This window comes from Schistocerca cancellata, chromosome 7 (assembly GCF_023864275.1).
Source record: "Schistocerca cancellata isolate TAMUIC-IGC-003103 chromosome 7, iqSchCanc2.1, whole genome shotgun sequence".
Classification (NCBI taxonomy): domain Eukaryota; kingdom Metazoa; phylum Arthropoda; class Insecta; order Orthoptera; family Acrididae; genus Schistocerca; species Schistocerca cancellata.
The window spans coordinates 76,943,666-76,954,860 of record NC_064632.1 but is presented as its reverse complement, the minus strand read 5'-3'; the positions used below and the strand labels follow the sequence as shown (position 1 = coordinate 76,954,860).

Genomic DNA, 11,195 nt, shown 5'->3' with positions numbered 1-11,195 from the left:
TTTATCCTTTCTCTGGGTAACTACGACCACAACCGTAGATGGAAGCATAACAGACCAAAGACACTATTGGCTAGGAACTAAACATCTATGGTCCATAGCACGCTAACACGACAGTACTGTCGAGCCCCTGCAACACAGCTACTACTGATAATCCCAGATGCTCGTGGAACAGAGCGACCGCTACGGTCGCAGGTTCGAGTCCCGGGAATGGATGTGTGTGATGCCCTCAGGTTAGTTAGGATTATTTAGTTCTAAGTTCTAAGCAACAGATGACCTCAGAAGTTAAGTCCCATAGTGCTCAGAGCCATTTGAACCATTTTGAACCCAGATGCTCGACCCGCCGAAAAACAGGCTACGGCAGGGAAACCTACTGTACACAGCACGGAAGCCAGCCACACACACCCCCTACACTGTCTGTGAGCCGATCTCTGACCGATCGCCCACTAATCTACAGCGACCTTGAACTGTTGCAGGGACCCAGCATCTACAGCAAGCCCCGCAACGACCTTCCGCAACGACAAAGGTAACGATGCACGACACCTCGCACTAACATAACCACACCTTGCATGCACTGTCGCGGATAGCAAGCCGCTACTGCCCTTACTAACCGTCCTGCTGTCGCAGAGGTTTTTTTTCCCCTTGGCGCTTGCCTTGGTACTTTTTTTCCTCTGCCCTTACAACCGCTACCCTTCGATCGCTTTCGTCCACTTTTTATCTCCTGATGGGCCAAGTTAATGAGTAATCTTAACATCACAGCCCGCATCCTGTGACTCCTGATTCAAAAACTAACATGTTATACGGAGGTGACAGTACATCTTTTGGTTTGGTCACCACGTTGGTGTGGGCGTGGATGGGCCCCATCCTTTGTGAAAAAAAAAATGTCCAATTGGCGCGTTAAAACATCAAATTCGCGAGCTGGTTGTAGGGCCCTGCCCATAATGCTGTAAAAGCTCTCCATTCGGCGTAGATGCTTGGTAAGCACAAAAAATCTCCCAAACTGGCCGTGGAGGCCCAGCGGCACCGACCGGAAGCCGTGTCATCCTCAGGCCATACCCGTCACTGGATGCAGATATGGAGCGGCATGTGGCCAGCACACCTCTCTCCCGACCGTAAGTCAGTTTCCGAGACCGGAGCCGCTACTTCTCTAACAAATGGATCCTCAGTTTTGCCTCACAAGGGCTGAGTGCACCCCGTTTGTCAACAGCGCTCGGTAGACCGGATGGTCACCCATCCAAGTGCTAGCCCAGCCCAACAGTGCTTAACTTCGGTGATCTGACGGGAACCGGTGTTACCATTGCGGCAAGGCCGTTGGCTGGTAAGCACGAAGACAAGCAGAAGAGACTCTAGTCATCTGCGGGCGGGTATCACCTTGTAACCTCCCCCTCACTTATACACCTTAATGACAGTGAAAAATTAAACCGCGTGTACCTAATGGAAATCTGGGAAAAGCAATCGTCACCAAAGTTAATTTGTCGGCAAAGAGGGAGGAAAGGGTTACATCTAAATGAAAGGAAAAATGCTAATGAAACTGGTGGAAATTAATTTTGAAAAGGGGTAAAGTTAATAAAGAAAGTAAATGTGCGGCCATTACGTTAACAATTAACTAGCGTTAATTAAATATTTGAGATTTGGGGGAAATTACGGTCGCCAGTCTTAAGTACAATTACTATAGTAACTGAAAAAGAAAGGTTATTACACATATAATTAGCACTAGAAGTGTGGCAACTGAAGGTTGACACCTGTAGTGTGAAAACTGAAAGTTTGTCAGAAGTCATATTTTTCGCTACACTCTGACTTAATTTAGCAAAAGAATTAATAAAACAGGAAAATCGAAAGTTAATTTAGTGACTGAAGTTAATAGTGAGCTTTCTTTCTGAAGCACATCGAAATTCAGTAAAACACGGTTAGTCTTGGACTACCTCAACAATCATTTCAGAAGCTACTTGAATTTACGCAATTTAGAAACAAGAGATTTAACTTTGAACTTGAATTAAATGTTTCTGAACAATTGTAAAATTTAGTACGTACCAAGCTGAGCTGCAGTCACAGGTAAGCTAAAATATGGTAACAAAACTCGCACTCTTAATTTGTGCTTGTGTAGTCTAAATATTGTAGCCAGCTATGAATACTTTAACTGAACTTTGAAATTAAAGCACTGAAATCGAATTATAGTACTTTAATACTGGCGTTTGAATTTCAACGACACTCGGGTTCATTCCGGAAAAGGAAGGGACCCTGCTTGGTAATGCAATTGCGACAATGAGCAACAAATGTTCACGCTAAGTTGCTGTAATTATAGTTACGAAGTTTGAAAAGCTGAGGTCTGCCATACAGTTCTAAAACTTTACGTGCTTCCAGTCTTCCTTGTTGGTTGATTGAAGGTTTGAAGCCGTCGATCGAGGAGGTGGCGACAGTCACTCATTGTCGCCCGTCGCTGTTGCAGAAGCTGGATGTTGGCGCGCCTTCTTCTCGACACGGTCACCACGCGAAACGGGCTCTTGATGTGCGCCAGCTAATGATTCCCGTCCGCGACACCATGTCAGAAACTATCATCGCAAGTCGAGCGCATTTGCATGCTTCCAAACCCCGAAAGCGCGGCAACTCACGGGAGCGTCACACAACACACCTGCTCCACTCGCTACTCCAGCCAGACTCCCTCTGCTCTGCCCGTGCTCCACGCGGCAGAGTTAACACTACCAAAGATCCTACACACTTTGATTCTTCACACGACCTATCGATGTAATCGTTCGATAGCAGTTTTCCCTAGGCAAGACCCAGCGTAAAAATACAAATAATATTTACGAAACAAACCAATTATACATCGACATAAATGCATAAATATATATATACAAATAGTAAAACAATTACAATATGTAAAAACACAGAAACGTCATATATTCAGGTAACAAAAATAAGGAAAAAAAATTATAGTACAATAGATGGAAATAGGAGGATATGCATTTCCGGCGTTACAACCTAGCTGAAATGTAAGAACACGATGCGTTGCCACGAAGGGCAAGGAAATGGGCCACAGAATATCGTCGAATAATGGTTGTACTGTAAGTGAGCCGCAGATGATCTACAAAGGAGTCCTGCTATGGAACGAAATAGCAGCCCAGACCATAATTCACTCCCAGTTGTTGGGCAGTATGGCGGGCGACAGTCACTGGTATCCCATCGCTGTTTGGGGCGTCTCCAGACACATCTTCGCTCTGGAATCTTATTGACTTGAGTAGTATTATTTTCAGCGATGAGCCCGGCTTCGAATTGAGCGCCAATGAGCGGATGAACCAATTTTTCTAAAATTGTAATCATTTGTTTGTGCATCATATCTACCGATATCCATCCCATTCGTATGATTCCTTCTTGGTGCTTCTTTATTTTCTAAATCTCTTTTTCTTTCCTCCTTCGAGTGTATTTATCCTGCACACGTTAAGGTAACTGTATCACAGAGTATGGATAATTTACAATTTGTTACTATTGTTAATTTGCTTATCCAAGTTGCTGCTCACGTTAGTGATTTTTAGGTTATGTCGTATACGTAGCCACATAGTACATAGCGACACCACCAGAGTGCGTCACCATCCCGGCGGCGGAGGGCGCCACTTAGTTCCCATCAGTCGCCACGCTGTTCTGGAGTAGTGAGGAAACTGCTCCCGAACTAAAGGCCACAAATATGAATACTTGGCTAGTGATTGCTGGGGTATGAGTGATATCGAAACGAAACCGAAAAATAAAATAAAAGGATGTTTACTTCACAATTCCTACTGAGTCATCAAGTATGTCTACAAGTAATATAGTTTCCTAGTTTTCTGTATTAGGTCTACATCAAAACATTCAAGCTGTATTTAAGGGATCTGAGGAAAAGGGGCAGAAGTACACTTCTTGTAGCTTTGAGAAAAGCGAAGTTAAAGTTCACAAGGTTTCAGAATTACCGTGAGATTGCAGTATGAAATTTCAAATTTTATTTGTATATATTAGACACAGGAATATTTTGTAGCATTTCCCGTTTGCTTGTTGAATTAACTGTTTAATATAAAATATCAGTTTTATATCACAGTTCGCAAAAGTCTTTATGCGCTTGTATCCCTTTCTTCCAGCATATTGTGAATTAGGAAGAATGAGATTTATATTTTCTCTACAGTATATGATTATTGTTATAAATTCAGTATTATAAGGTTGCTATTAGAGCTGTAAGAAAACATTTATGTAATGCTACGTGAACGCCATACTTTATTGGGTTGTTGTTGTTGTTGGTGTTGTGGTATTCAGTCCTGAGACTGGTTTGATGCAGCTCTCCATGCTACTCTATCCTGTGCAAGCTTCTTCATCTCCCAGGACCTACTGCAACCTACATCCTTCTGTATCTGTTTAGTGTATTCATCTCTTGGTCTCCCTCTAAGATTTTTACCCTCCACGCTGCCTTCCAATACTAAACTGGTGATCCCTTGATGCCTCAGAACATGTCCTACCAACCGATCCCTTCTTCTAGTCAAGTTGTGCCACAAACTTCTCTTCTCCCCAATCCTATTCAATACCTCCCAACACTCCATACAAATAGTACAGAAACAACTTCCTGACACTTAAATCAATACTCCATGTTAACAAATTTCCCTTCTTCAGAAACACTTTCATTGCCATTGCCAGTCTACATTTTATATCCTCTCTACTTCGACCATCATCATTTATTTTACTCCCCAAATAGCTACACTCCTTTACTACTTTAAGTGCCTAATTTCCTAATATCATTCCCTCAGCATCACCCGACTTAATTCGACTACATTCCATTCTCCTCGATTTGCTTTTGTTGATGTTCATCTTATACCCCCATTTCAAGACACTATCCAATCTATTCAACTGCTCTTCCAAGTCCTTTGCTGTCTCTGACAGAATTACAATGCCATCGGCGAATCTCAAAGTTTTTATTTCTTCCCCATGGATTTTAATAAAATGGTTCAAATGGCTCTGAGCACTATGGGACTCAACAGCTGTGATCATAAGTCCCCTAGAACTTAGAACTACTTAAACCTATCTAACCTAAGGACATCACACATATCCACGCCCGGGGCAGGATTCGAACCAGCGACCGTAGCGATCGTGCGGTTCCAGACTGTAGCGCCTTTAACCGCTCGGCCACTCCGGCCGGCTTTTAATACCTACTCCGAATTTTTCTTTTGTTTCCTTCACTTCTTGCTCAACATACAGATTGAATAATATCGGGGAGAGGCTACAATTCTGTCTCACTCCCTTTCCAACCACAGCTTCCCTTTCATGTCCCTCGACTCTTATAACTGCCATCTGGTATCTGTACAAATTGTAAATAGCCTTTCCCTCCCTGTATTTTACCCCTGCCACCTTCAGAATTTGAAAGAAAGTATTCCAGTCACCATTGTCAAAAGCTTTCTCTAAGTCTACAAATGCTAGAAACGTAGGTTTGCCTTTCCTTAATCTAGCTTCTAAGATAAGTCGTAGGGTTAGTATTGCCTCACGTGTTCCAACATTTCTACTGAATGCAAACTGATCTTCCCCGAGGTTGGCTTCTACCTGTTTCTCCATTCGTCTGTAAAGAATTTACGTTAGTATTTTGCATCCGTGACTTATTAAAATGATTGTTCGGTAATTTTCAAATCTGTCAGCACCTGCTTACTTTGGGATTGGAATTATTATATTCTTCTTGACGTCTGAGGGTATTTCGCCTGTCTCATACACCTTGCTCACCAGATGGTAGAGTTTTGTCAGGACTGGCTCTCCCAAGGCCGTCAGTAGTTCTAATGGAATGTTGTCTACTTCCGGGGCCTTGTTTCGACTCAGGTTTTTGACTGCTCTGTCAAACTCTTCACGCAGTATTGGATCTCCTATTTCATCTTCATCTACCTCCTCTTCCATTTCCATAATATTGTCCTAAAGTACATCGCCCTCGTATAGACACTCTATATACTCCTTCCACCTTTCTCCTTTCCCTTCTTTGCTTAGAACTGGGTTTCCATTTGAGCTCTTGATGTTCATACAAGTGGTTCTCTTATCTCCAAAGGTCTCTTTAGTTTTCCTGTAGGCAGTATCTATCTTACCCCTAGTGAACCGTAGTACGCCAGTTATCTTTCTCTTGATAATGACGTCTTCCTGAATAGTCCCCGCCCGGAGATCCGAATGGGGGACTATTTTACCTCCGGAATATCTTACCCAAGAGGACGCCGTCATCATTTAACCATACAGTAAAGCTGCATGCCCTCGGGAAAAATTTCGGCTGTAGTTTCCCCTTGCTTTCAGCCGTTCGCAGTACCAGCACATCAAGGCTGTTTTGGTTAGTGTCACAAGGCTAGATCAGTGAATTATCGAGACTGTTGCCCTTGCAACTACTGAAAAGGCTGCTACCCCTCTTCAGAAACCACACGTTTGTCTGGCCTCTCAACAGATACCCTTCCGTTGTGGTTGCACCTACGGTACGGCTATCTGTATCACTGAGGCACGCAAGCCTTCCCACCAACGGCAAGGTCCATGGTTGAAGGGTGGGGGGGGGGGTGTTGTTTGGGTTACAATAGCGAAACAAAATAAGAAATAATACTGTTTGACGCTTTCTCTAATTGTTAAAAATATTTCGGTGCATCTGGGTAACTTCACTCTCCTCATGTATCATAAAAAGGTTGTGTAAATAATAGACAACATCAGAAGTTAGTTTAACCTTACATGAACGTAATTCATTGTGTTAATACAGTTTTTAAAATAGTGTTAAAAATAAGTCTATTCATAATCTGATTCCAGAAAGTCATTGTCATTATCTGGTTCAAGGCCTTCAAGCGTATCATTCCTAGTGCTTCTTCCTGGCTGTCCTTCAATTCGAGAAACTAGAGCCAATACAGAGGCTAACCGACAATAATTCTTCCCACGCACTATTCGCGAGTGGGACAGGGTTGGAGAAATCAGATAGTGGTACCGTAAGTACCCTCCACCACACACCATTAAGTGCCTTGCGGAGCATGATGTAGATGTAGATGATGGAGAGGCGGGATAAATTGAAGCTAACACAGAAAACTTTTGAGACCGATGGCCTTTGTAGCCTGATCCCTTCATCCCCACAAACCAACCACCAGAAAACTTTTGTATTTAGGAGGCGAAATTTTCGGAGATAGGTTGTACCGACCTGACAAAATAATATTCGTGGAAGTTTTGTCTTTTCCGTCAGGTTTTTTTACGTCTTAAGTGAGAAACTAAAATACAAGTTCACATATATTTCTTTGGTGTCAACTGTTTAGTGATTAAATAGATGTTGATTAAATATTGAGTGTATGAGACAAACTTGGATGTCTAGATTTCAGATACAACAATTTTCAAAATCATTCTAATTCTGAACAAGAATATCTGAACAACACTAAAACAGGATATATATACACTACTGGAAATTGAAATAAGAACACCGTGAATTCATTGTCCCAGGAAGGAGAAACTTTATTGACACATTCCTGGGGTCAGATACATCACATGATCACACTGACAGAACCACAGGCACATAGACACAAGCAACAGAGCATGCACAATGTCGGCACTAGTACAGTGTATATCCACCTTTCGCAGCAATGCAGGCTGCTATTCTCCCATGGAGACGATCGTAGAGATGCTGGATGTAGTCCAGTGGAACGGCTTGCCATGCCATTTCCACCTGGCGCCTCAGTTGGACCAGCGTTCGTGCTGGACGTGCAGACCGCGTGAGACGACGCTTCATCCAGTCCCAAACATGCTCAATGGGGGACAGATCCGGAGATCTTGCTGGCCAGGGTAGTTGACTTACACCTTCTAGAGCACGTTGGGTGGCACGGGATACATGCGGACGTGCATTGTCCTGTTGGAACAGCAAGTTCCCTTGCCGGTCTAGGAATGGTAGAACGATGGGTTCGATGACGGTTTGGATGTACCGTGCAATATTCAGTGTCCCCTCGACGATCACCAGTGGTGTACGGCCAATGTAGGAGATCGCTCCCCACACCATGATGCCGGGTGTCAGCCCTGTGTGCCTAGGTCGTATGCAGTCCTGATTGTGGCGCTCACCTGCACGGCGCCAAACACGCATACGACCATCATTGGCACCAAGGCAGAAGCGACTCTCTTCGCTGAAGACGACACGTCTCCATTCGTCCCTCCATTCACGCCTGTCGCGACACCACTGGAGGCGGGCTGCACGATGTTGGGGCGTGAGCGGAAGACGGCCTAACGGTGTGCGGGACCGTAGCCCAGCTTCATGGAGAAGGTTGCGAATGGTCCTCGCCAATACCCCAGGAGCAACAGTGTCCCTAATTTGCTGGGAAGTGGCGGTGCGATCCCCTACGGCACTGCGTAGGATCCTACGGTCTTGGCGTGCATCCGTGCGTCGCTGCGGTCCGGTCCCAGGTCGACGGGCACGTGCACCTTCCGCCGACCACTGGCGACAACATCGATGTACTGTGGAGACCTCACGCCCCACGTGTTGAGCAATTCGGCGGTACGTCCACCCGGCCTCCCGCATGCCCACTATACGCACTCGCTCAAAGTCCGTCAACTGCACATACGGTTCACGTCCACGCTGTCGCGGCATGCTACCAGTGTTAAAGACTGCGATGGAGCTCCGTATGCCACGGCAAACTGGCTGACACTGACGGCGGCGGTGCACAAATGCTGCGCAGCTAGCGCCATTCGACGGCCAACACCGCGGTTCCTGGTGTGTCGCTGTGCCGTGCGTGTGATCATTGCTTGTACAGCCCTCTCGCAGTGTCCGGAGCAAGTATGGTGGGTCTGACACACCGGTGTCAATGTGTTCTTTTTTCCATTTCCAGGAGTGTATATAGGAAAGGTACTCGTGTTAGAAGTTTTAACATATTATTGATCACTATTAAATGATGAATAACGGACGAATTTGCGTGTAAACAGAGTGTTGAAAGTGTAGCAGATACAAATAAATCTGTTATAGAGAAAAATATTTCAAAACAGGTAAGACATGGGTGGATACAGTTGACTAGACAATTTGATTAATTTTTCCAGGAAAAGTCCTTAGAAGAATAAAGCTTGAGAAAGCAAATGAATATCATGGAGGCCATTTTTAGTCAAAAATCATTAACATAAAAATTACACAGGTCATCTCAAGGAAATTCCGGAGACGACAACCTCACTCTGTATCTGCGGCTACAAACGTTACTGTAAACCATTTATGTAAATTGACGTTTAGTTCGTAGTACGTCAAATGTAGAGTGTGTAAGGGAAATCTGGCTTCAGGTCGGAATAAACAATATTTATTTGTTACAAAAAACGTACTACGTTTGGCTTACAACTAGCCATTGTCACCACTTTGGTATCTACAACATCAAATTCTGAAGGTAAGATACACACTTTGAAGTTAACCTCAACTTTAAATACGTCCATAATTTGTTTTAATGGAAATATGACTGATTACAGCCATCATTAATAGTTTCACTGATAGGTGATAGGAAGAACATAAACAAACAGTACATAATGAAACGTAAACCTTCTATGTATGTTAGGGCCAATTAAAAAACGTTAAAAACTGTTTACTACAATGGCAGCTTGAACTGACGAATGTAAACAACAGATGTGCGATGGAGGATTTGGTTGTGAGCTGCCAGCGTCAAGCAGAGGACATGCGACTGTGGTGTATCAAAGCTGCTATCACACAAATCTCAGTGGAGCAAAATCTCTAAATCAAGAGTAACAAGACATTCTCCAGAATGTTTTGAACAAAAGAAAAGCGTGTGCAAGCGTTTGTCCCACACATCCTGCATCCCGGACAAAAACACATGGACTCCTGCTGCAACTTGACTGAAATACAAAACACAGTCTATTGTTACCGTGAAAAAACGAGACTTGGTATTATCAGCACGAACGTGGCACAAAATGACAAAGTGTAGAAATTCATGAGAAGGGTCAAAGCTTTGACGACATAACCGACATTCAGGCCAACGTGACTCGCCGGTTGAACAACATCCAAGAGAAGGACTTTTCTGACAATTACACAGAGTTGTATGAACGTTCTGTAACTTTTACTCACTTAGGCAGGGCCTATGTAGAACAACTGAAGCACTCGAGCCACCATCTTACCGTTTCACTGTTTTTTTTACTTATTCAACCTCGGGAAGTTTCGTACTGATGGTATAAATCACTCACTATTCCAAACTTAGCCCATAGCTTTATGTACTGTAATTGCAATGAGGTCCTCAGTGCAATGCAGCAGAAAACAATGCTTGAACAAACTGATTTTCATGTAAGAATATCGTTTGCTGAGTTTCTGATAAATATTCTGTGAGCCATAAACTACAAAGACTGCTTAATTACTCGTGACCAATAAATTGATTTTAGTATATTGGGAAAAAGAAACAGAATGGAACATCCAGCTTTTACGGAATGTCAACTGTGTTGTCAGAAAAACTGATTATATCCAATGGTACAGATTTACAAACAAGTTATCCCCATATAAAGTGACACAAATAATGGCAACATATTAACGATGTAGATGAATTAAATAAGATGCAGCCTATGGTTCCAAGCCTAAGACTGTCCTGTAGCTGGTTTCTGTATTCTTTGTTCGCTACCGCGACTCAGGTTAGAACCGTGTCATGAAAATTTCTAGTACTTGTAAGCAACAGGCGTGGAGTGGGAGGGCATTTGGTGAATGGATTGGTCTCCCCGTTGTCCTGACTTACATCTCATCGAACATGTGTGGGATGCGTTTGGCAGACGCACTGCAGCACGTCCAGATGCATCACCTTGCCAACGGCCCTGGCGAATGACTGGAGCTCCCTACCACAAGAATTCCTTATCTACGTAGTGAGCAGTATGGGAGCGCCCTGCAGAGCATGCGTTGCCGTCCACACACATCCTGCGAAGGACCACGTATCGCCTTTGGTAATGTTCGGGGAACCGTCATGAAACGCAGAGACTTCACTGACATTATTTACTTTGAATAAAAGTGTAATTCATTTTCCTGTCGTCACGTATTTCTCTCGGCTACCTTCTGCTCTATACTGCGACATCATGGTCCAAGTTTCATCGAGATGTATTACTTGACAGTGAGTCATCACATGAATGACACTTTCGTACTTAAATTTAGCTCATCTCTATAAATAGTAATAAATATTTAATACCCAATTTTAAATACTGATCCGAGTAATAAAAACGCCAAAATATGTCTTTAGAGATTAACATAAAAAAATATTACA

General features: G+C 43.5%; 1 pseudogene; it reads right to left on the bottom strand.

Annotated features, from left to right (window-relative positions):
* Positions 1-1,195: 1,195 nt before the first annotated feature.
* Positions 1,196-1,313, bottom strand: LOC126092996 (5S ribosomal RNA; annotated as a pseudogene).
* Positions 1,314-11,195: the final 9,882 nt, after the last annotated feature.